We start from the raw sequence: 20,751 nt of genomic DNA, 5'->3' as shown, positions 1-20,751 counted from the left end.
ATTCATTATTCATAACTACTTACATGTAGATTTTTTTATTATTATTGAGAGTGTTCTTGAGTGTGGCAACCTGATAAATAAATATTCTTTGTGACATTGCATTGATTTTGTATTTTATTTCAAGCACTGGTATCAATATAAGCCTGATAGGAATAATTTGTAATTATATAGGGATTAATTGGAAAAAAATAAAATTGTGGAGAAGAAAACTGTGACTTGACTGATGCCTTAGACGGGATTCAAATACCTGACTTCATTTCTCCAAAGTCTCTCTGCTTGTCTGACATCTGTCTTGCATCCTGATTGGCTGGCAGCAAATGTCAACAACACAAGCGCGGCCCGTCCAACGCTCTGACCAATTGCACAGAGACTACATCAGCATCAATGCAGTAAGGTTTCAATAAGTTTCTACTTCTGACAGAAATGTGCAAATACTCAAGTGCTGTCCACCTTAACTGTCAGGTGGTCCATTCTCTTACTTTTCAGGTGTCATTCTGAGTTCTGCCCTTTCGCAGGAAAAAGAGCCTTTGTACTTTTTTACATGAACTCTAAAGAAAGGTACAAGCTGAGATCCACTGCATTGGCTGGGAATTGGACCCGGGCCTCCCGCTTGGCAAGCGAGAATTCTACCACTGAACCACCAATGCCACATGGGGTTGCACTGTCGGAGAAAAAAATTAAACTGTCAAGTGGATGAGCCTCCGCAAAGTGGCGCTGAATGACAAAACATCACAATGTCATACTCTTTGGCTTCAAGCACCTTCTGGCGTAATGGGATCCACAACAATCATGTCAGCTGTGGATGCACCATTGACTCGTTTTTGAAGGGCAAGTGAGGAAAAGAGGTACGTGGGTCAGAAATCAGCTTCCAAAGTTTCACACTAAGCAGCCAGGCACTGCTGGGATTTGAACCCAGGATCTCCTGTTTACAAGACAGGCACTTTGACCAGCTAAGCCACAGCGCCAGCCAAGCAAGTCACCCTGGCAATGCTGCCTTTACTCTTCTAGACATTAACGGCTCCACCATTGAGACGACGCCATTTGTCGTGTGTCATTCGGTCAGCAGGGGGAGAATCCCGTATATTTGGCACCAATACAAAGGGTTTACCAATTGGGAAGAATGCAAGGGCTCTCCAAAAGAGGCTCTCCAACACAAGTGTCACACAAGGGTCTAGAAATGGTCCCTGGGACTGACACAAATAACTAGGCTGTTAATCTGGACTAACTGTTAGAATAAAATGTAAATTCAATTATTATAGTGTTAAGTTATCACCCTTATATCTGTTTGCTTAGACAATAGACAATAGTCTTGAGTGTTTTAAAGCAGGAACATTCCAAGACGCTGACCAGCAACTCCCAGCACCACTAATCTTGCAGGTGCCTGGGAATGCCAGCAGTGGCCTTGAAGATGTTCCTGTTCATCATGCAAAATGGGCCAAGATAAGAACACATGTACAAAAAGTAATTATTCTCACATACACACACACACATAGACAACAAGTACAGCTCGTGCAACTGCTTGCTTCCCCCTCCCCTTAGAGTTGCACGACCATGTATTAGGGACCTCCTAAAGAAAATAAAAAGAGAGGAGCATGAATGGCATACTCAGAGTGGAGCGGCATGTCACTGGGTTTGTTTTTTCACTTTCCTCGCTGCGAGAAATTTTGAATTTTGTTGTCTGTCTCTTCTGTAATTAAGTGTTTTTACAAGTGTCCCAGGAGTTTGAACCTGACACTAACATAAAATAATAACCTACAGAGTGTATGAATGCCTTTTAAAAAAGTGGGCTCTGGAGGGTCAGGATGGCCGAGCAGTCGAAGGCGCTGCATTCAGGTTGCAGTATCTAATGAGGCGTGGGTTTGAGTCCCACTTCTGACAGCTTCTTGCATCTTGAAGTGGCATCACCCTTCATTCTAAAGTGGCCGAGGCTGCTCCTCCTGGGCAGTAAACCAGGGGTGCTTTTCAACATGACTGCTGCTGAAAAGTATACAAAGCAGACCTATTGCATCCTGGGGTCTTGCGTTTCTCCAGAAAACAGTCTTTGTTCTTCAACATGACCTCTGATAAAAAGTATGAAAACCAGAGTCATGGAAATACCAGTAGAGGACTGCTGGAATTAGAACCAAGGAGCCCCTCTTTGCTTGGCATGTAATTTGACCAACTAAAGCATAGTGCCTGCGAAGCATGCAAACTTGACAATGATGCCTTTAGTAAAAAAGGAAATCCTGTGCATCTGGCACCGACACAAAAACAGTTCACCAATGGGGAAAAATGTTCATACAAGGGAGGGAGCCCAAAGCCAAACACATGTGTCAATTGAGCGTCCCTGGGTGGGCTCTAACCACCAACCTCTCAGTTAACAGCCGAACGCGCTGACCAATTGCTCCATAGAGACTACATCCTTACTGCAGTAAGGTTTCAGTAAGTTTCCACTTCTGACAGAAATTTGCAAATACTCAAGTGCTGTCCACCTTAACTCTCAGGTGGTCCGGTCTGTTACTTTTCAGGTGTCATTCTGAGTTCTGCCCTTTGGCAGGAAAAGAGCCTTTGTCCTTTTTCAACATGAGCTCTAGGTAAAAGCTTAGATATACTGTATTGGCCGGGGATCAGACCCGGGCCTCCCGCTTGGCAAGCGAGAATTCTACCACTGAACCACCAATGCCTGCCTGAGGTGCCTACCTTTTAACTCGAACTGGAAAGGCTTGTGTAGCCCCGCACACAAACCAAGTGTCTTCCTCACATGCACACCCAATGTGGGTCTCAAACCCAGGACCCTGAGAGTAAGAGTCTCATGCTCTACCCACTGAGCTAACCAAGCCTTTTTCTGCTGTAGATATAATTTTTTGTTTTTCTTTTTTATCGATGTGGCCATCTTGATGTTTGATCAATTCCACAGACAACCTTGTTTCAGAAGGAGCAAGAGGAGCTTTATTCGTCCCTCAGTGGGAAAATTTGCAAGTTCCCGCAAGTTCCGCAACAGCAGGGGGAGTATCTCAGTATGTTTACAGACCATGGACTCCTCCTAAATTTAGATACATAGCCTTATCCATGCCAAAACCACACAACAACCTTGACCAAATCCTGATTGACATAACTGACTTGGTACATAATCACCGTCTCAACGGAACTGAATTAGCCCGACTGTTGACATTGACCACAGGCTCCAAGTATGGTGCTTTTTGTACGGCCATTTAGCCAATTTGGCCAAAGGGGAATTCAGAACACGCTTGTGGCCCATTGCCATTTTTATGGTACCTGGCGACTTCAACCAGTGAACTCCATCCATTTTCTGCCCCGCTTATCGTCATCAACGGACTCTATTCCCCACCCGTTACCAGCATGGGGACATTCCAAAACAAGATGAGAACACACTGGACCAGGTACACAGCAACATAATAGTGGCACAGACACAGCTTCACCCTACCCCCACTTTTAGCCCAGACTGAAAATGCAGAGAAACACCTTTGCAGCTGAAATTGCTTATTTGGGAGAGCGTTGGACTGACTATTTAAAGGTCCCTGGTTCAAGCCCAGTTTTCAGCACAATCGCTGTTTGCATCGTGAGTTGGCAAATAGTTTGTAAAGGGGTGACTTTGTTCTCTTGATTTCATCAACATCGATCACAACAACACAGCCAGACAATTACATTTTAAGACCAGACAAGTTCAGTTGGGAGGTGACATACAACAAATGTTCACAGCATTAGGTCTGCAAAGTGTTCAGCTGATGCACATTTACTGGAAAGGAAAATGGGCCATTGTCACGGTAGCCATGCCGACACAAGCTAAAATGTTTCTCCTGCCAGGACAACACCCACATGAAATTCAAGCTTTGCTCGCAGACGAAAAAGAACCAGCTGGAATGAGCAATCTGCACCTCCAAGTCTGAGTTTATGGTTCTTGCCCAGAAAAGCATAGCTCACAGCCGTAATTGTATAGTGGTTCCTACTCTGTGTTGTGGCCGCAACAACCCCGGCCGATTCAGGGTCATGGCAGGTGTGTGTTGCTTTTGTAATTGTATTGTCTGAAAAGACAAGATTGTCTGTCCACTTGAAGCGTGGTGCTATAAAAATACACTAGTTTTGACCACACCTGTATTTTTAGTAAACATTATTAGCATGCAATGAATCAAAGTATAAGGTACGATGTCGGAGATCAAGAACGCTTTTGTTGGCAAAAAAAGCCATAACATATCATTTCGACAATACGGGTCTCAAACCCGCTATTTCTTGCATGTAGAGCAAGAACTCTAGCATTTGAGTTAAATCCCCCCGCTGCACAGGAAGGCTGCCACAATTTCTGCAACACCAAAACACTAATTAAGATGTGTCATTTTGAGTCAACAAGACCATGTTCACAAAGGAGATGAGGTGACCGAGAGGTTAAGGTGATGGACTGCTAATCCATTGTGTTCTGCACGCATGGGTTCGAATCCCATCCTCATCGGACTATACTAATGCACCATTTTTGACACCACCTGTGTTTTTAGGAAACATCATTAGAATGCAATTAATCCAAGCATCCGGTACGATGTGGGAGATTGAGAATGCTTTTTTGGCAAGAAAAAGGCATAATATACCATTTGGAGAATGCAGGTATCGATTCCACTTCATCTCACATGCGAAGTGAGCGCTCTACCATTTGTGGTCCTACAAGAATGGGATTTGTTTTTGTGTACTTCGAATGAAATGTTTTCCGCATGTTGCAGAATTTTCCACAGGAAAGAAATCTTTAAGATGTATCACCAAAAGAGCTGAACCGCCCAATGTGGGGCTCGAACCCACGACCCTGAGATTAAGAGTCTCATGCGCTCCCGACTGAGCTAACCGGGCATTTTTCTGCCAAGATATCACTTTTTAATTTTTTTAAATTGATGTGGTCTTCTTGATGCTTGATCAAGAAGATCAAGAGTGGCCAGTACAGTGGCCAGTACGGCCAGTACAGTGGCCGTACTGGCCACTCTTCTTTATGTGCTTCAGGAACAACAAAAGGGCGACAACCCACTGGCCCCCATATCCAACATCACACCACCCACCCACCTGTGAAACACCCTCGACAAGGCCGCTGAAAGACCGGGGAGAGGTAAAGAAAACGGGGGAAACCCCATTGGATTTCGAGTCCAACGCCTTAACCTCTCGGCCACCGTGACTCCTTGGAAAAGACCAATGGGGGCAGGTGACCCCATTGTCCTAGAACAAAAATTTTGCTGATGTCAAGGATCAGCTGGCAACATGTGCATGGGAGGAAGACACATGGTTTGTGTGAGGGGCTACACAAGTCACTTCTAGTTAAAAGCCAGGCACCTTACATTGTTTCCATAAAGTACCAAGGGATTGTCCTGTTGCCCTTGTATTTTGTGGGCAAAAAGGAGGCGTTTGCAAGTGGACCTCAGACCCTATCACTGGTCACCTGAACAGGGACTTGAATCCCGGACACTCAGATCAAAAGTCTAATGTTCAGGTGACTGGCTCAAACTTTGTCTTGTCTGACCACTCTTTTGTCCAGAAGATATTTGGCTAATGTGGTCTGTTTTCTTAAACCTGCAAATGTCCAAATACATCTTTGTAGGGAGCATTGTAGTACATGTGACATGTATACTACATATGACATCAGAAATGATGGGTCTTTATTCAACAGAACAAGAACAACATTTATTTTAAATAACAGCATAGGAGCTGCTGAAACACAGAGAAGGCACTGCTGGGATTTGAACCCAGGATCTCCTGTTTACTAGACATGTCTGTCAAAAAATCACAACAGTATACAGTGTCTTCTCTTAAGGGCCCCTGCTTACCAGTTGATGGGGTTTGACTTGATTCCTTTTAACATAAAAGCATTCCGTCGTCTCTTAATCTATAATCCTGGCTGGCGCTTTTGCAAAAGCTAATATTTTCAAGCAGAGCTTCAAACTGAAATCTGTGACTTGATCAACCTAACTTCTGATCAAATGTGTTAGACCATGGAAGCTGGAATGTGCTTTTGAAAAGTCATTGACACGCAGTTTGCCAATTGGGAACCACACAAGTGCTGTGCAAGAGTGGAGCGCAAACATGAAGGAACAGTGACACTGATGCATCCAGAGAACGTCCCTGGGTGGGCTCGAACCACCAGCCTCCCGGTTAACAGCCGAGCGCGCTGACCGATTGCTCCACAGAGACTCACACCTTGCCAACTTCTGTTCAGTTGCTATGCGTCCAGCATGCCCTTTGTTTTGGATGTGACTCGCACCTTCTGGTGTAACAATTGAGGCATTGCAAACCAGGACACCAGCTTTACTCTTTGATGAACGCAAAGTATTTTTGGGTACAATCCTCTCTGGCTCTCAACGAAGGCGGTCGCATCTTTCCCCTCTCCTCCCTATCCCTTATCTTCCCTGCTTAGCGTCTTTGTCTTGTCTAGTCTCGTCTTCTACTTCCTCAAGAGCCTCTCACTGCACTGCTCTCCAAAAGCCTAAATCATGGAATTGATCAACTGGTCTCTCCACGCAATTGACACGATCTTCTCGACGAGAAGCTCAGGTACGGGGGAACCTGCCTGCCCTGACGGAACGTTCACCGCTGGGTACGTGATGGACAGTTGGGGGAAGTGGAAGGTCATGTGCCTGGCGATTCTTTCCGTGGAGGACATCGAAGACGTCTACCTATTCGGAACCATGATAACAGGTCTGTTGCTGATTGGATTGGGCACTTTCCTGGTGTATCGCAAAATTCGTATGATGATGAAGGCAGCGGAACGAGCTGGCCAGCGGATCGAGCTGGCCCACAGCTGCCCATCGTGAATGATTTGGTGGGCAAAGCCGTTCACACACTGACTGTGACTGCCAATCACAACAAGGATACCATCTTGGTGAAGATTTCGGCTTTGCAAAAGCAGTTGGATCAATTGGGAGGCCAGAAAGGACAATAGGGTGGTCCGGTCTATTGGAATGTGGCTGCCCGACCTAACCCAAACAATATTCTTAATCTGGATTTCGGCGTCCCCACCAGCCCCACGGCTAACCAAGGTCGTGTTGTGAAAACAACTTCTCCCAAGAGATTGCTGCAGCGGGACGCTCTGACCCTCCTTCATTCGTTCATGGACACCTGTTGTTTCTCTTCTCTGGCCCACCACGGACTTCTCCATGGCAACTGCTATGTGTCGCAATGACACCCTGCGAACTGAACTCCGGGTGGGTGGGGGAAGCCTCGCAGGCATCCACATGCTTTATGTCTGCACTCAGCAAGGCAGAGACAGTGTCACTTTGACGTACTCCAGCAAAGGAACCAAAATAGTTCTGTGACTGGACCTTCTCTGCCAACATTGCAGCAGCAGGGGAATTACCTCAGATAGTAGAGCGCTTCCCTTAAATGTTAGACCCGAACCTCTTTTGTTTTGCTAATTTCTTAGCCCCGCAAATGTCCAAATGCACAATGTTTTTGCCTTTGTCGAGAGCATTGTAGTACATATGACATTTATGCTACATATGACATCAGAAATGATGGATATTTCTTCAACAGAACATGACATCTGATTCAAAACATTTACTTGAAATGTTGGAGAGAAAAAAATGGAGTCGCTGAAACACATATGCAAGGCACTGCTGGGATTTGAACCCAGGACCTCCTGTTTACGAGACAGGAACTTTGACCAACTAAGCCACAGCGCCGGCGAAGGAGTGTCTTCAGTGTTAGGCGAACCACTGCATGACAAAAAACACAACAGTGGCCAGGCTTTCAACAGGACTGGTGAAATCCTGCCAGTGTAAGCGGACCGAATCCACGATTATTCTCCTCTTTGGTCTTCGCTGTGTCAAGGATGAGGATGTTGTTTGCATGCAACGACACCACAGCGGCCACCTCCTTCCTATAAGCCCCTTCGTGCAGGCCAGTGACGCACCCGATCAGTCATCCGGGAAATATGGATTGTGTGTCCAAACTGGGGACAGATGCCCGTGTACACACCTTCAGGGATCAAGCACATATCCTTGTTCCCATTTGTCACCTTGATTTTTTTTTTGTGAAAGAAGGAATTGAACGGCCTTGCTTCCACCCAGTTTCCAACGAGGGACCTTTTGCATGTAAGGCAAATGTGCTAACCACTACACTATGAAGGGTGAGCCCTTTAAGGGGACTGGTGAAGCAGTTGCCAAACAATGACACAAGACGATGTGTCCAAAGTGGGGGCATATTGACAATTGTCCAAATTGACAAATGTTTCTCCCTTGTAGGGAAAATTGTTCCACAAATTATGGGCTTTTCTTCAACAAAACATGAAATCACAATCACGGCTTGACAGGTTTGGCTTGTAACCTCCTCTAACGTTGTCTGAAGGGGTGGCCTTTTGATGAATGAAGTTAAGGTCCTTTCAGCCTGCCAATAAGCATTTTCAAACTATTGGCAAAGTCGCAACGTAAACAGGGATTGTGCTCAAACCCAGGCTTGAACCACGGACCTTTAAATCTTAATTCTCGCACTCGCCCAACTGAGCGATTTCAGCTGCAAAGGTGGTGTTCCGCTTTTTCAGCAGAGGCTAAACGAGGGGCCAGGGTGAAGCTGCGTTTCTGCCACATATGTTGCTGTGTACCTGGCCCAGTGTGTTCTCATCTTGGGTTGGTATGTCCCCATGCTGGTAATGTGGGGTCTACTCTTCTCCGTCTGAACAGGGACTTGAACCCTAGACAATCAGATTAAAAGTCTGATGCTCTACCAACTGAGCTATCCAGGCCCTTGATGAATGAGGACAACTCACAAGGCAAAATCTTCTGGCATACTGTACTTGACCTTGCAGGGATGAAGAAGCCCCTGTCCCGAAATTGCCACCTCCAAGATCGACGGAGGTCTTAAACTGCCCACATGGACAAGCCTAATATCTTCTGGACAAAAAGAGTTAATGGTCAGACAAGACAAAGGTTGAGCCAATCACCTGAACAATAAACTTTTGATCTGAGTGTCCGGGATTCAAGTCCCTGTTCAGGTGACCAGGTGGCCACGAGCCCTCCAACTAATGCACCTGCAGTTTAAGGCTATGTTCTGGATTATCAGTGTTTCGCCAAGAGTAAAATTGGGTCGAGCGAGAAGTCCTTTCAGGCAAGAAAACAACAAAAAGCAACACACACCAGCCGTGACTCAGACAAAACACAGAATACAAACAACAACACGATTACGGCTATAAGCTATCCTTTTTTAGGTGAGAACCATGAACTCCTACTCAGAGGTGCGGATTGCTCATTCTCGCTGCTTCAAATTTGCCTGCGAGCAAACCTTGAACTTTAGACTCAGATCAATCGAAATGGTTGCCGACGCCCCTTTCTCTGTCTTGTCGCCGTTTCTCATTGAGGTTTCCTGACTGAGAGCAGATCGGCTTCATGGCTGGTTGGTTGTCTCCCGCGGACGGGCAGACATTTTCAGCAAGCATTGGTAGTGCTGGGCTGGTCGTTTCTTGCTTGGTCTGGCTGCACTCGCAAGCCAAGGAGCTCGGCGCGGTGCTGCACCTGCCTCTTGTCTTAAACACAGGATAAGGGGAGAGCGCGAACACAGTCCCCCACTACCACAAATTATGCAGTCGAGATTCCCACGTTTGGGGAATTCGCAGAGGTCAGCTCAACCCATGTGCAATGGCTCGACCCTGGGTGAACCACCTTCTTGATCATGGTATCTCCCCTGCCAGGTAAGTATGAGTTGCACCGGTCTCGCCCGGACTAGTCTCTCGCACATGCCACATGCTAAGTGGTGGTCTCATCAGGTCGCCCACAACAAGCCCAGCCACTGGACGTACTCTGAGTTAAATTCAAAATCATTTCCAGTGAGGTTAATTTCCAATAATTGTAAAAGTTGTTTCTGGGGTCTTGTCCTGTCAGGGTATTCATCAAATATGTATTTGACAGCTTCTAGGCCCCTCTTGGTATCGATATTCGTGTACATATTGTCCACGTCTAGCGAAAAAAATAAGAAATTTAATTTTTTGGGACTAACTCGACAAAATTGTAGGTATCTTTCACATAAGCCAAATGTTTGTTGGAGAGTGGGTTAAGATAGAAGTCAATAAATATAGCCGTACCATATGTTTCACTACCACAATCCGATACAATTGGTCTACCCGGGGGATGTGGTGTGGGGGATTCCAAGTCTCGGGTTTTGATGGATTTTTGATAGATGAGTTCTTTGATGATTTTTCGAACTAGGGGTATCGTTTGTGTATACATGGGTTGTGTAAGTTTTTTATAAGTGGGGTCCCCTGATTGTCTTTGTCCCTCCCAGACGTACTGTTCTCTGCTAAGAATTACTATAGATGATCCCTTGTCCACCGGTTTGATAACTATGGAGCTATCCCTATTCAATTCCTTTAGTGCGGCTCTTTCCCTTTTGGTTAGGTTATCCTTTTCCTCAGGTTTTTGTTCGGCTAGTTCCCTATCTTTTCTAATTAGGGTGTGTAGGGCGGGGGAGATTGTGTTAAGTGGGGGGGGGGGGCAAATCGAGGGGGGATGGAACTTTGGCTATGCACTTTTTTCTTCTTCTTCTCTACCGAAAAATTCAATAAGTCTAAGCCGTCTATGATATTCTTGCACATCCCAAAGTAGTCTTTTGTGTTTTTCCAATTTATAATTCTTGTTTTCTGATTGGGTAGGTATAAAAGGTAGGCCTTTGGATAACAGGGATAATTGTGCTCCGGATGGATTGAAACTGGGGGATAACACTTTAACATTTTGGCAATTTAGTGAAACTTGGGACCCCCCAGGGACTTTGTCCTTTGGGGGCCTACAAGTTTAAAAATCGTGTCCAATGCCTGAGCATTGCTTCAGCAGTGGACGTGGTCTGGGTATGCAGTCTGGGTCTGTGTGGAACAGATTGTCCTGCAGAAGCGGGATGGACGGTAGTCTATCCTCAATATACTCATTGAGGGTTCTCAGTAGGCATTAGTATGGTGAGTGGTTAACTAATGGGATGAAAACTGCCGCCTCCAGGAAGACCCGCTTGGCCTCTTTCCAAAGTGCCTGCAACTGCCTGGAGGTGGTCTCTTTGAATTTCTGAGTTCTACTGTTGATCCCGAAGGACAACACCAGTTATTCCACCTTGGTGTGAATGACTGCCTTGGTGAGTAGCGCCTCGGCTACTCCTAAAGGTGGCCCCGCGGAAAGCTGTCAACCTGCAGTTCTGGGAAGTCATGTGGTGGGAACCGGGACACGTTAGAATCTCCCAGGATGACAAATTTCTTCCACACGGTAAGTTTCCGGTCAACCATTTTCCTGGTGGTGTTCCAATGTCGCTGGACCAGTTGCTTTTGGCTCCCGCCAATTGAGCCGGACATAGAGCTGTCGAAACTGATGTCCGCCAGCAGCTCTTCCCATTGGCCTTCTTTTTCCACAGGTGATTTCGTTGGCGGCGTGGAAGTCAGCAGTGGGGTGTCGTCAAGTAAGTTCTCTGACTCCCAACGGCAGAGGGCCTCTGTTGCCGGGGAGGAGGCCGGGTCCATGGGGGAAACCACTTCCCCTCGCGCCATCAGGTCCAGGTGCAGGGACAGCTGGTCCTCGTACTCGTCGGGTTCCTCTTGTTGGCAAGTAATGCAACACGAACCACGTCTGCAGTTGTCGGGAAAGGGTGCTCTTGTTTATTTAAAACAGCACTTATATAGACCTCATGAACAATAACGATGACGTGGATTTCCAGAATTCAGTCCCTATCTGGTCATGCCTCCTGACTGGACCTAAGTATTTTGGCAGAACATCTTGGACTCCAAACATCCGAAAACATCTTGTGTAACAATCAGGTCAGGTTGGCCTCCCCAAGTCACGTAGCCCTCTTAAGTTCAACTAGAGTTTACCAAGAAGAAAAGTCATATGCAATGTGCAAAAGAGTAGTCATTTTACAATATATTCCCCCCTTTTGGGGGTACCAAACTCCCAAAACAACAAATAATGTCTCTTGGTCCAGTCTTGGCCCCTTGGCACGTTACCATTTCCGAAGAGAATTCACATATGACATTCAAGGGGATCTCGCTGCCCTCCTGGAACATGGGCCTGGGGAAGGGGAAGTGTTGTGGTCTGGGATTCAAGGCCCAGGGCGAGAGCAGAATTGGTTAAGAGCAATGTTTCTGCTCACATTTTCACCGCCCAGAGGATTATTGTGCCTCTGTACAAACGGTGTTGGCCATCTTCAGTCCCTTTCTTCGACCACCCACCGATGGTCAGCACGATGTCATCTGGAGGGACCCTTTGTAATGAGGGGCTCCTTTCGTCGAGATGAGGTGGTGACTTGCCACATCACATGTAGGAGGAGGGCGGTCCTCCGGAATGGCTCAGTCGGCGGGTTCCCTTGGTTGGCGCCAACTTCGCTGGAACATTCCCTTCCTAACTCTGACCCTATGCTTACTATTTGAGTGTCTGGTGACTATTGCAATTTATGAGTTACATAAATAACATATCCACTACACCCTTTAATATATAAATGGAATCTAACTGCAAAACAAATCTAAACAAAACACACCTTTGTGTCTATAGTGACCGTGTAAAGTCCTTAATGCTCTAAAGTACTGTATAAGGCAACTGGAATAGTGAGTGACTGATATACTCCTAACATAGTAAGTAGTGCTGAACAACTGAACCAGTACACGTGTTACTACTGATTGACTGGTATTACCCACACTTATTAACTGTAAGTGAGTGCATTGTTGTTCAGTCCCGTCAAGTCCCTTGCCCTTCTAGATCAGTCCTGTCCATAGCATGGCGGTTTCTCAAGCAATATCAGCATAGTTCGTGGAGAGGACTCGCATAGTGACTTAAAGATGGTGATGTTCAGCTCCAGGTCCGGCTCCCTTGCCAATCATAGCAACAGTCATACCTCATGGCTCATCGAGTCCTCTGAGTCAGTGCCATCATCCTCACGATCGTCCGGATTGGGAAATAGGTAAGGCTGCTCAACCACCTTATAGGGTCCCAATCGTCTTGGCTCGTGCCACTTTCGCCTGTACACTTTGATGTACACCTGGTTGCCTGGCACCACCAAGTCACCTTTGTCGACTCAGGAACCCTGTTTTTCTCCTGCACATAGATAGCTCCATGTATGGCAGTTAACATATTTTATATAGTCAATTCATTTTGCAACTGCTCAAGTGGGGGCCCTTTATAAGGCCCTCTCAAATGCAGTGCTGGCATGGGTCGACCCGTAAGCATCTCATGCGGTGTTAGATGTGTAATTCTGTTAGTTTGCATGCGATAGCTCATTAATGCAATTGTTAGTGCATCCGCACAATTTAACTTTGCGCAAGCACAGATTTTATTGAGCTTGGCTTTGAGTGTCCCATTTACTCGTTCTACCATTCCCTGGGACTGGGGATGATAGACAAACCCGAACCTTTGTTTTATTTGCAGTTGTTGTACAATATGGTTTGGGTTTGGGTTTGGGTTTGGGTTTGGGTTTGGGTTAGGGTTAGGCTAACCCTACTTTTTGCACGAACGCCGGACCATTGTCTGAACTTATTTCTGATGGTTAGGATGAACTTTTTATAATACAATTTATACACGATCTCTCGTACCATTGGCATTGTCTGCCGAACAATTGGATTTTGTAGTTTTCTATAATATCTTTGATCGTTCAGCTGTCGATAAACCTCTTGGGTGTACTGTTCTCGTCCCAAAATCACCACCGCACTCTCTTTATCTGCTGGTTTGATTACGATTTGTCTGTTTGTTCTTAATTCTTTTAAAGCTTTGGCCTCGGCCCTGGATATGTTCATCTTTTCGCGTCTTGCCCGCATGATTTGGCTGAACACTTCCAAATCCTGAACCACGGACCTTTAAATCTTAATTCTCGCACTCGCCCAACTGAGCGATTTCAGCTGCAAAGGTGGTGTTCCGCTTTTTCAGTAGAGGCTAAAAGAGGGGCCAGGGTGAAGCTGTGTTTCTGCCACATGTGTTGCTGTGTACCTGGCCCAGTGTGTTCTCATCTTGGGTTGGTATGTCCCCATGCTGGTAATGTGGGGTCGACTCTTCTCCACCTGAACCGGGACTTGAACCCTGGACAATCAGATTAAAAGTCTGATGCTCTACCAACTGAGCTATCCAGGGCCTTGATGAACGAGGACAACTCACAAGGCAAAATCTTCTGGCATACTGTACTTGACCTTGCAGAGATGAAGAAGCCCCTGTCCCGAAATGGCCACCTCCAAGATCGACAGAGGTCTTAAACTGCCCACATGGACAAGCCTAATATCTTCTGGACAAAGGTTGAGCCAATCACCTGAACATTAAACTTTTGATCTGAGTGTCCGGGATTCAAGTCCCTGTTCAGGTGACCAGGTGGCCACGAGCCCTCCAACTAATGCACCTGCAAATTAAGGCTATGTTCTGGATTATCAGTGTTTCGCCAAGAGTAAAATTGGGTCGAGCGAGAAGTCCTTTCAGGCAAGACAACAACAAAAAGCAACACACACCAGCCGTGACTCAGACAAAACACGGAGCGCCGTCTGATGACGTCGGGAGTGTCGTCCCCATGCAACTGGGAGCCAGTCGCCTTTCGTCAGTGGAGAGGAGTCACCGTCCATGCCTGTGGCTGTGCCTGTACTGTGGGAGTCCTACACACAATTTCCCGCTGTCCAGTTTGCCCAGCACGCCAACGCTCTTCCTCCACCAGGGATATTCCCCAGCTGCTGGCACACAAGCATTTTGCCTGCAGAATTCCCCCTAAATGGCTGTACAAAAAGCACCATACTTGGAGCCTGTGGTCAATGTCAACAGTTGGGCTAATTCAGTTCCGTTGAGACGGTGATTATGTACCAAGTCAGTTATGTCAGTCAGGATTTGGTCAAGGTTGTTGTGTGGTTTTGGCATGGATAAGGCTATGTATCTAAATTTAGGAGGAGTCCATGGTCTGTAAACATACTGAGGTACTCCCACTGCTGTTGCGGAACTTGCGGGACCTTGCAAATTTCCCCACTGAGGGACGAATAAAGGCATATCTTATCTTCTACCATAGGGTAGGCAAGAAGTTCTACCATAGGGTTGGCAAGAAGTAGGATTCTTAATCCTACTTCTTGCCATTCTTAATGCTTTCCCAAGTTCCAACATTTCCTTGGGAGCGAGTTTGATAACCGACCCCACCCAGGGACTCTCAATTCACACGTGTTGGACTTTGGACTCCCTCCCTTGTATGAACATTTTTCCCCATTGGCGAACTGTTTTTTTGTGTTGGTGCCAGATGCACAGCTGGCGCTGTGGCTAAGCTGGTCAAAGTGCCTGTCTCGCACTGTATCTTCAATTTAATTATTGAGAATGGCGTTTACCCACAGTCCTGGAAGATCGCAAAGGTGCTTGGTCGAAAAGGTTTACTTAAACAAGTTATTCAGGGAAGGGGCCTACCTTCACCGTCTGAACAGGGACTTGAACCCTGGACCCTCACATTAAAAGTCTGATGCTCTAGCAACTGAGCTATCCAGGCCTTTATGGAATGAGGACAACTCACAAGGTAAAATCTTCTGGCATACTTGTACTTGACCTTGCAGAGATGAGAGCTTCTTCTCTGGCTCTCAACAAAGGCGGTCGCATCTTTCCCCTCTCCTCCCTATCCCTTATCTTCCCTGCTTTGTTGTTCCCTGTCCATCCTGTCGATGGAGTTTGACTTGATTCTTTGTCACGCAGTCTGAAATTGGCAAACTGAGAAATTCTGATTGAGTGACCAATGCAGTCTGTCTATTTTAATACAATTCGTCTCAACTCATGTTGAAAAGGGACAGAGCCATTTCCGTGAGAGCACAAGACCCCTGGTTTGTACCCAAAAATACTTTGCATTCATCAAAGAGTAAAGCTGGTGTCCTGGTTTGCAATGCCTCGATTGTTACACCAGAAGGTGCGAGTCACATCCAAAACAAAGGGCATGCTGGACGCATAGCATGCGTTAGTATGGCTTCAACTGAACAGAAGTTGGCAGCGTGTGCGTCTCTATGGCGCAATCGGTCAGCGCGCTCGGCTGTTAACCGGGAGGCTGGTGGTTCGAGCCCACCCAGGGACGTTCTCTGGATGTCACCAGTGTCACTGTTCATTCACGTTTGCGCTCCACTCTTGCACAGCACTTGTGTGGTTCCCAATTGGCAAACTGCGTGTCAATGACTTTTCAAAAGCACATTCCAGCTTCCATGGTCTAACACATTTGATCAGAAGTTAGGTTGATCAAGTCACAGATTTCAGTTTGTTTCTGCACAGGTCTGGTGAAACACAGAAGCTCTGCTTGAAAATATTATCTTTTGCAAAAGCGCCAGCCAGGATTATAGATTAAGAGACGACGGAATGCTTTTATGTTAAAAGGAATCAAGTCAAACCCCATCAACTGGTAAGCAGGGGCCCTTAAGAGAAGACACTGTATACTGTTGTGATTTTTTGACAGACATGTCTAGTAAACAGGAGATCCTGGGTTCAAATCCCAGCAGTGCCTTCTCTGTGTTTCAGCAGCTCCTATGCTGTTATTTAAAAGAAATGTTGTTCTTCTTCTGTTGAATAAAGACCCATCATTTCTGATGTCATATGTAGTATACATGTCACATGTACTACAATGCTCCCTACAAAAACAATACCCTTGTGTATTAGGACATTTGCAGGTTTAAGAAAACAGACCACATTAGCCAAATATCTTCTGGACAAAAGAGTGGTCAGACAAGACAAAGTTTGAGCCAGTCACCTGAACATTAGACTTTTGATCTGAGTGTCCGGGATTCAAGTCCCTGTTCAGGTGACCAGTGATAGGGTCTGAGGTCCACTTGCAAACGCCTCCTTTTTGCCCACAAAATACAAGGGCTACAGGACAATCCCTTGGTACTTTATGGAAACAATGTGAGGTGCCTGGCTTTTAACTAGAAGTGGAAAGACTTCTCAATCCCACTGACATACCTTCCATAGAGGAAGCAGAGTCTGAGGACACATACGTGGACAGTGCCATCACCGTGGCTGAGGTAGCTGGGGTGGTTAAGACGCTCCCCAGTGGCAAAGCTCCGGGGGTGGACGAGTTCCGCCCAGAATTCCTCAAGGCTCTGGATGTTGAGGGACTGTCTTGGCTGACACGTCTCTTCAACATTGCGTGGAAGTCGGGAACAGTACCTTTGGATTGGCAGACCGGGGCGGTGGTCCCCCTTTTCAAGAAGGGTGACCGGAGGGTGTGTTCCAACTACAGGGGGATCACACTCCTCAGCCTCCCTGGGAAAGTCTATTCCAGGGTGCTGGAGAGAAGGGTACAACCGTTGGTCAAACCTCTGATACAAGAGGTCCAATACGGTTTTCGTCCTGGTCGTGGAACACTGGACCAGCTCTACACCCTCACCAGGGTGCTTGAGGGTGCATGGGAGTTTGCCCAACCAGTCTACATGTGCTTTGTGGATCTGGAAAAGGCATTCGACCGTGTCCCTCGTGGCATCCTTTGGGGGGTGCTCCGGGAGTACGGGATTGGTGGCGCGCTACTACGTGCTATCCGGTCCTTGTACAAACGGGGCAGGAGTCTGGTTCGCATTGCCAGTAGTAAGTCGAGCCTGTTTCCGGTAAACGTTGGCCTCCGCCAAGGCTGCCCTTTGTCACCGATTCTGTTCACAATTTTCATGGACAGAATTTCTAGGCGCAGCCAAGGCGTTGAGGGAGTCCAGTTCAGGGGCCTTAGAATCTCATCTCTGCTATTTGCAGATGATGTGGTTCTTCTGGCTTCTTCGGGCTGCGACCTTCAGCGTTTACTGGGACGGTTTGCATCTGAGTGTGAAGCGGCTGGGATGAGACTCAGTACCTCCAAATCAGAGGCCATGGTTCTCTGTCGGAAAAGGGTGGAGTGCTCCCTCCGGGTTGGGAATGAGGTCCTGCCACAGGTGGAGGAGTTTAAGTATCTTGGGGTCTTGTTCACGAGTGAGGGAAAGTGGGAGCGTGAGGTTGACAGACGGATCGGTGCAGCCTCGGCAGTAATGCGATCGCTGTACCGGACCGTCGTGGTGAAAAGAGAGCTGAGCCGGAGGGCAAAGCTCTCAATTTACCGGTCGATCTATGTTCCCACCCTCACCTATGGTCATGAGCTTTGGGTCATGACCGAAAGAATGAGATTGCGGATACAGGCGGCTGAAATGAGTTTCCTCCGTAGGGTAGCTGGACTCACCCTAAGAGATAGGGTGAGGAGCTCAGCCATCCGGGAGGGGCTCAGAGTAGAGCCGCTTCTCCTTCACATCGAGAGGAGTCAGTTGAGGTGGCTCGGGCATCTCCCGGACGCCTCCCTGGTGAGGTGTTCCGGGCATGCCCAGCCGGGAAAAGGCCCCGGGGCAGACCTAGGACACGCTGGAGGGACTATGTCTCACAGCAGCCTGGGAACGCCTTGGTGTCCTCCCAGTGGAGCTGGAGGAAGTGGCCGGGGATCGGGAAGTCTGGGCTTCCCTACTAAGACTGCTGCCCCCGCGACCCGGACCCGGATAAGCGGAGGAAAATGGATGGATGGATGGATGGGAAAGACTTGTGTAGCCCCTCACACAAACCATGTGTCTTCCTCCCATGCACATGTTGCCAGCTGATCCTTGACATCAGCAAAATTTTGGTTCTAGGACAATGGGGTCACCTGCCCCATTGGTCTTTCCCAAGGAGTCACGGTGGCCGAGAGGTTAAGGCGTTGGATTGGTTTGGTTGCTTTGACATGCTGTTTTCTTGACCTCTCCCCGGTCTTTCAGCGGCCTTGTCGAGGGTGTTTCACAGGTGGGTGGTGTGATGTTGGATATGGGCGCCAGTGGGTTGTCGCCGTTTTGTTGTTCCTGGAGCACATAAAGAAGAGTGGCCAGTACGGGGGGTCGAACCCATGACCTTGGCGTTATTAGCACCACACGCTGACCAACTGAGCTAACCGGGATAGCGGCTGAGAGCTGCTGGAATGACAAGGCGCTACGAAACGCGTATCGGGCGGAGCCGCTCCGACCCACACGCCGGCTCCAAATCCCACCTCCCGGGGCTCTTCCGGCACCACTCCTCCCTCCCTGCTCCAGCGGCAGAGTGCCGTCTTACAACGTCGGGAGTGTCGTCCCCATGCAACTGGGAGCCAGTCGCCTTTCGTCAGCGGAGAGGAGTCACCGTCTACGCCTGTGGCTGTGCCTGTACTGTGGGAGTCCTACACACAATTTCCCGCTGTCCAGTTCGCCCAGCACGCCAACGCTCTTCCTCCACCAGGGATATTCCCCAGCTGCTGGCACTGCCCGCTCCAACCACACCGGCTGCGTCATCCGCTTTGGTGGGCCGACTTCAGGTGGAAGGTACGATATCCTGGGCGGGGGAAGCTTCTCCTACCACAGCATTAATTGACTCTGGGGCGGACGAGAACTTCATTGATAGCGGACTGGTCAGTTCTCTTAACATTCCTACTGTTGAGCTTGTCCCCCACAAGAATGTCTTCTCGCTAGATGAACATCACCTGGCATGCATTACGCATCAGACGTGCACCATATCCTTGGTGCTGTCGGGTAACCACCACAAGGTCACTAATTTTTTTCTTATGCCCTCTCGCTCAGCTCTGTTAGTACTCGGCCTCCCCTGGCATCCCGTGCATGTGTTGTGATTGTGATGTTTTGTCATTCAGCGCCACTTTGCAGAGGCACATCCACTCGACAATTTCATTTGTTCTCCGACGGTGTTTCCCAATGTGGCATTGGTGGTTCAGTGGTAGAATTCTCGCTTGCCAAGCGGGAGGCCCAGGTCCGATTCCCGGCCAATGCAGTATATCTCAGCTTATACCTTTCTTTAGAGCTCATGTTGACAAAGTACAAAGGCTCTTTTCCTGCGAAAGGGCAGTATTCAGAATGACACCTGAAACGTAACAGACCGGACCACCCGAGAGTTGAGGTGGACAGCACTTAGTGAAACCTGACTGCAGTCATGCTGTTGTAATCTCTGTCGCGCAATTGGTCAACACGTTTGGCTGTTAACTGAGAGGCTGGTGGTTCGAGCCCACCCAGGGACTCTCAATTCACACAAGTGTTGGACTTTGGACTCCCTCCCTTGTATGAATATTTTTCCCCATTGGCAAACTGTTTTTGTGTTGGTACCAGATGAACTGCTGGCACCGTGGCTAAGCTGGTCAAAGTGCCTGTCTAGTAAACAGGAGATCCTGGGTTCAAATCCCTGCAGTGCCTGGGTGCTTGGTCAGTGAAACTTTGGCAGCTGATTTCTGTACCATGTACTTCTTTTTGTCACTTGCCCTTCAAGAACGCATTGACGTTGCATCCACAGCTGACATGATTGTTGTGGATCCCATTACGCCAGAAGGTGCTTGAATCCAAAGAGTATGACATTGTGATGTTTTGTCATTCAGCTTTCACTTTGCAGAGGCTCATCCACTTGACAGTTGATTTTTTTTCTCTTACAGTGTGTCCCCACGTGGCATTGGTGGTTCAGTGGTAGAATTCTCACTTGCCAAGCGCGGGCCGCGTGGGTGTTGTTGACATTTGCTGCCAGCCAATCAGGATGCGAGACAGATGTCAGACAAGCAGAGAGACTTCGGAGAAATGAAGTCAGGTGTCCGAATCCCGTCTAAGCATCAGTCAAGTCACCATTTTCTTCTCCACAATATATTTTTTTTCCAATTAATCCCTATATGATTACTATCAGGCTTATATTGATACCAGTGCTTGAAATAAAACACAAAATCAATGCAATGTAACAAACAATATTTATTTATCAGGTTGCCATGCCACACTCAAAAACACTCTCAGAAATAAAAAATGAATACTAATCACAAGCTATGAATAATAAAAAAAAAATTCATTTATTTTGCTGCCGTTGTTTCTCCTTT

General features: G+C 47.4%; 7 non-coding genes across 7 annotated transcripts; 3 read left to right on the top strand and 4 right to left on the bottom strand.

The window, feature by feature from the left end:
- Nucleotides 1–891: 891 nt before the first annotated feature.
- trnat-ugu (transfer RNA threonine (anticodon UGU)) lies at nt 892–965 on the bottom strand. Its single transcript has one exon. It is a non-coding gene; the product is annotated as a tRNA-Thr (tRNA).
- A 3,397-nt stretch (nt 966–4,362) lies between these two features.
- trnas-gcu (transfer RNA serine (anticodon GCU)) lies at nt 4,363–4,444 on the top strand. Its single transcript has one exon. It is a non-coding gene; the product is annotated as a tRNA-Ser (tRNA).
- A 1,638-nt stretch (nt 4,445–6,082) lies between these two features.
- trnan-guu (transfer RNA asparagine (anticodon GUU)) lies at nt 6,083–6,156 on the bottom strand. Its single transcript has one exon. It is a non-coding gene; the product is annotated as a tRNA-Asn (tRNA).
- Nucleotides 6,157–7,569: 1,413 nt separating this feature from the next.
- On the bottom strand, nt 7,570–7,643 carry trnat-cgu (transfer RNA threonine (anticodon CGU)). Its single transcript has one exon. It is a non-coding gene; the product is annotated as a tRNA-Thr (tRNA).
- A 1,849-nt stretch (nt 7,644–9,492) lies between these two features.
- LOC131133621 (U1 spliceosomal RNA) lies at nt 9,493–9,651 on the bottom strand. The gene has a single exon (XR_009130903.1). It is a non-coding gene; the product is annotated as a U1 spliceosomal RNA (small nuclear RNA).
- Nucleotides 9,652–15,901: 6,250 nt separating this feature from the next.
- trnan-guu (transfer RNA asparagine (anticodon GUU)) lies at nt 15,902–15,975 on the top strand. The gene has a single exon. It is a non-coding gene; the product is annotated as a tRNA-Asn (tRNA).
- A 3,630-nt stretch (nt 15,976–19,605) lies between these two features.
- trnag-gcc (transfer RNA glycine (anticodon GCC)) lies at nt 19,606–19,676 on the top strand. The gene has a single exon. It is a non-coding gene; the product is annotated as a tRNA-Gly (tRNA).
- Nucleotides 19,677–20,751: the final 1,075 nt, after the last annotated feature.

The sequence above is a fragment of the Doryrhamphus excisus genome, chromosome 7 (assembly GCF_030265055.1).
Source record: "Doryrhamphus excisus isolate RoL2022-K1 chromosome 7, RoL_Dexc_1.0, whole genome shotgun sequence".
Taxonomy (NCBI): domain Eukaryota; kingdom Metazoa; phylum Chordata; class Actinopteri; order Syngnathiformes; family Syngnathidae; genus Doryrhamphus; species Doryrhamphus excisus.
This window is presented reverse-complemented; position numbering and strand designations above follow the sequence as displayed.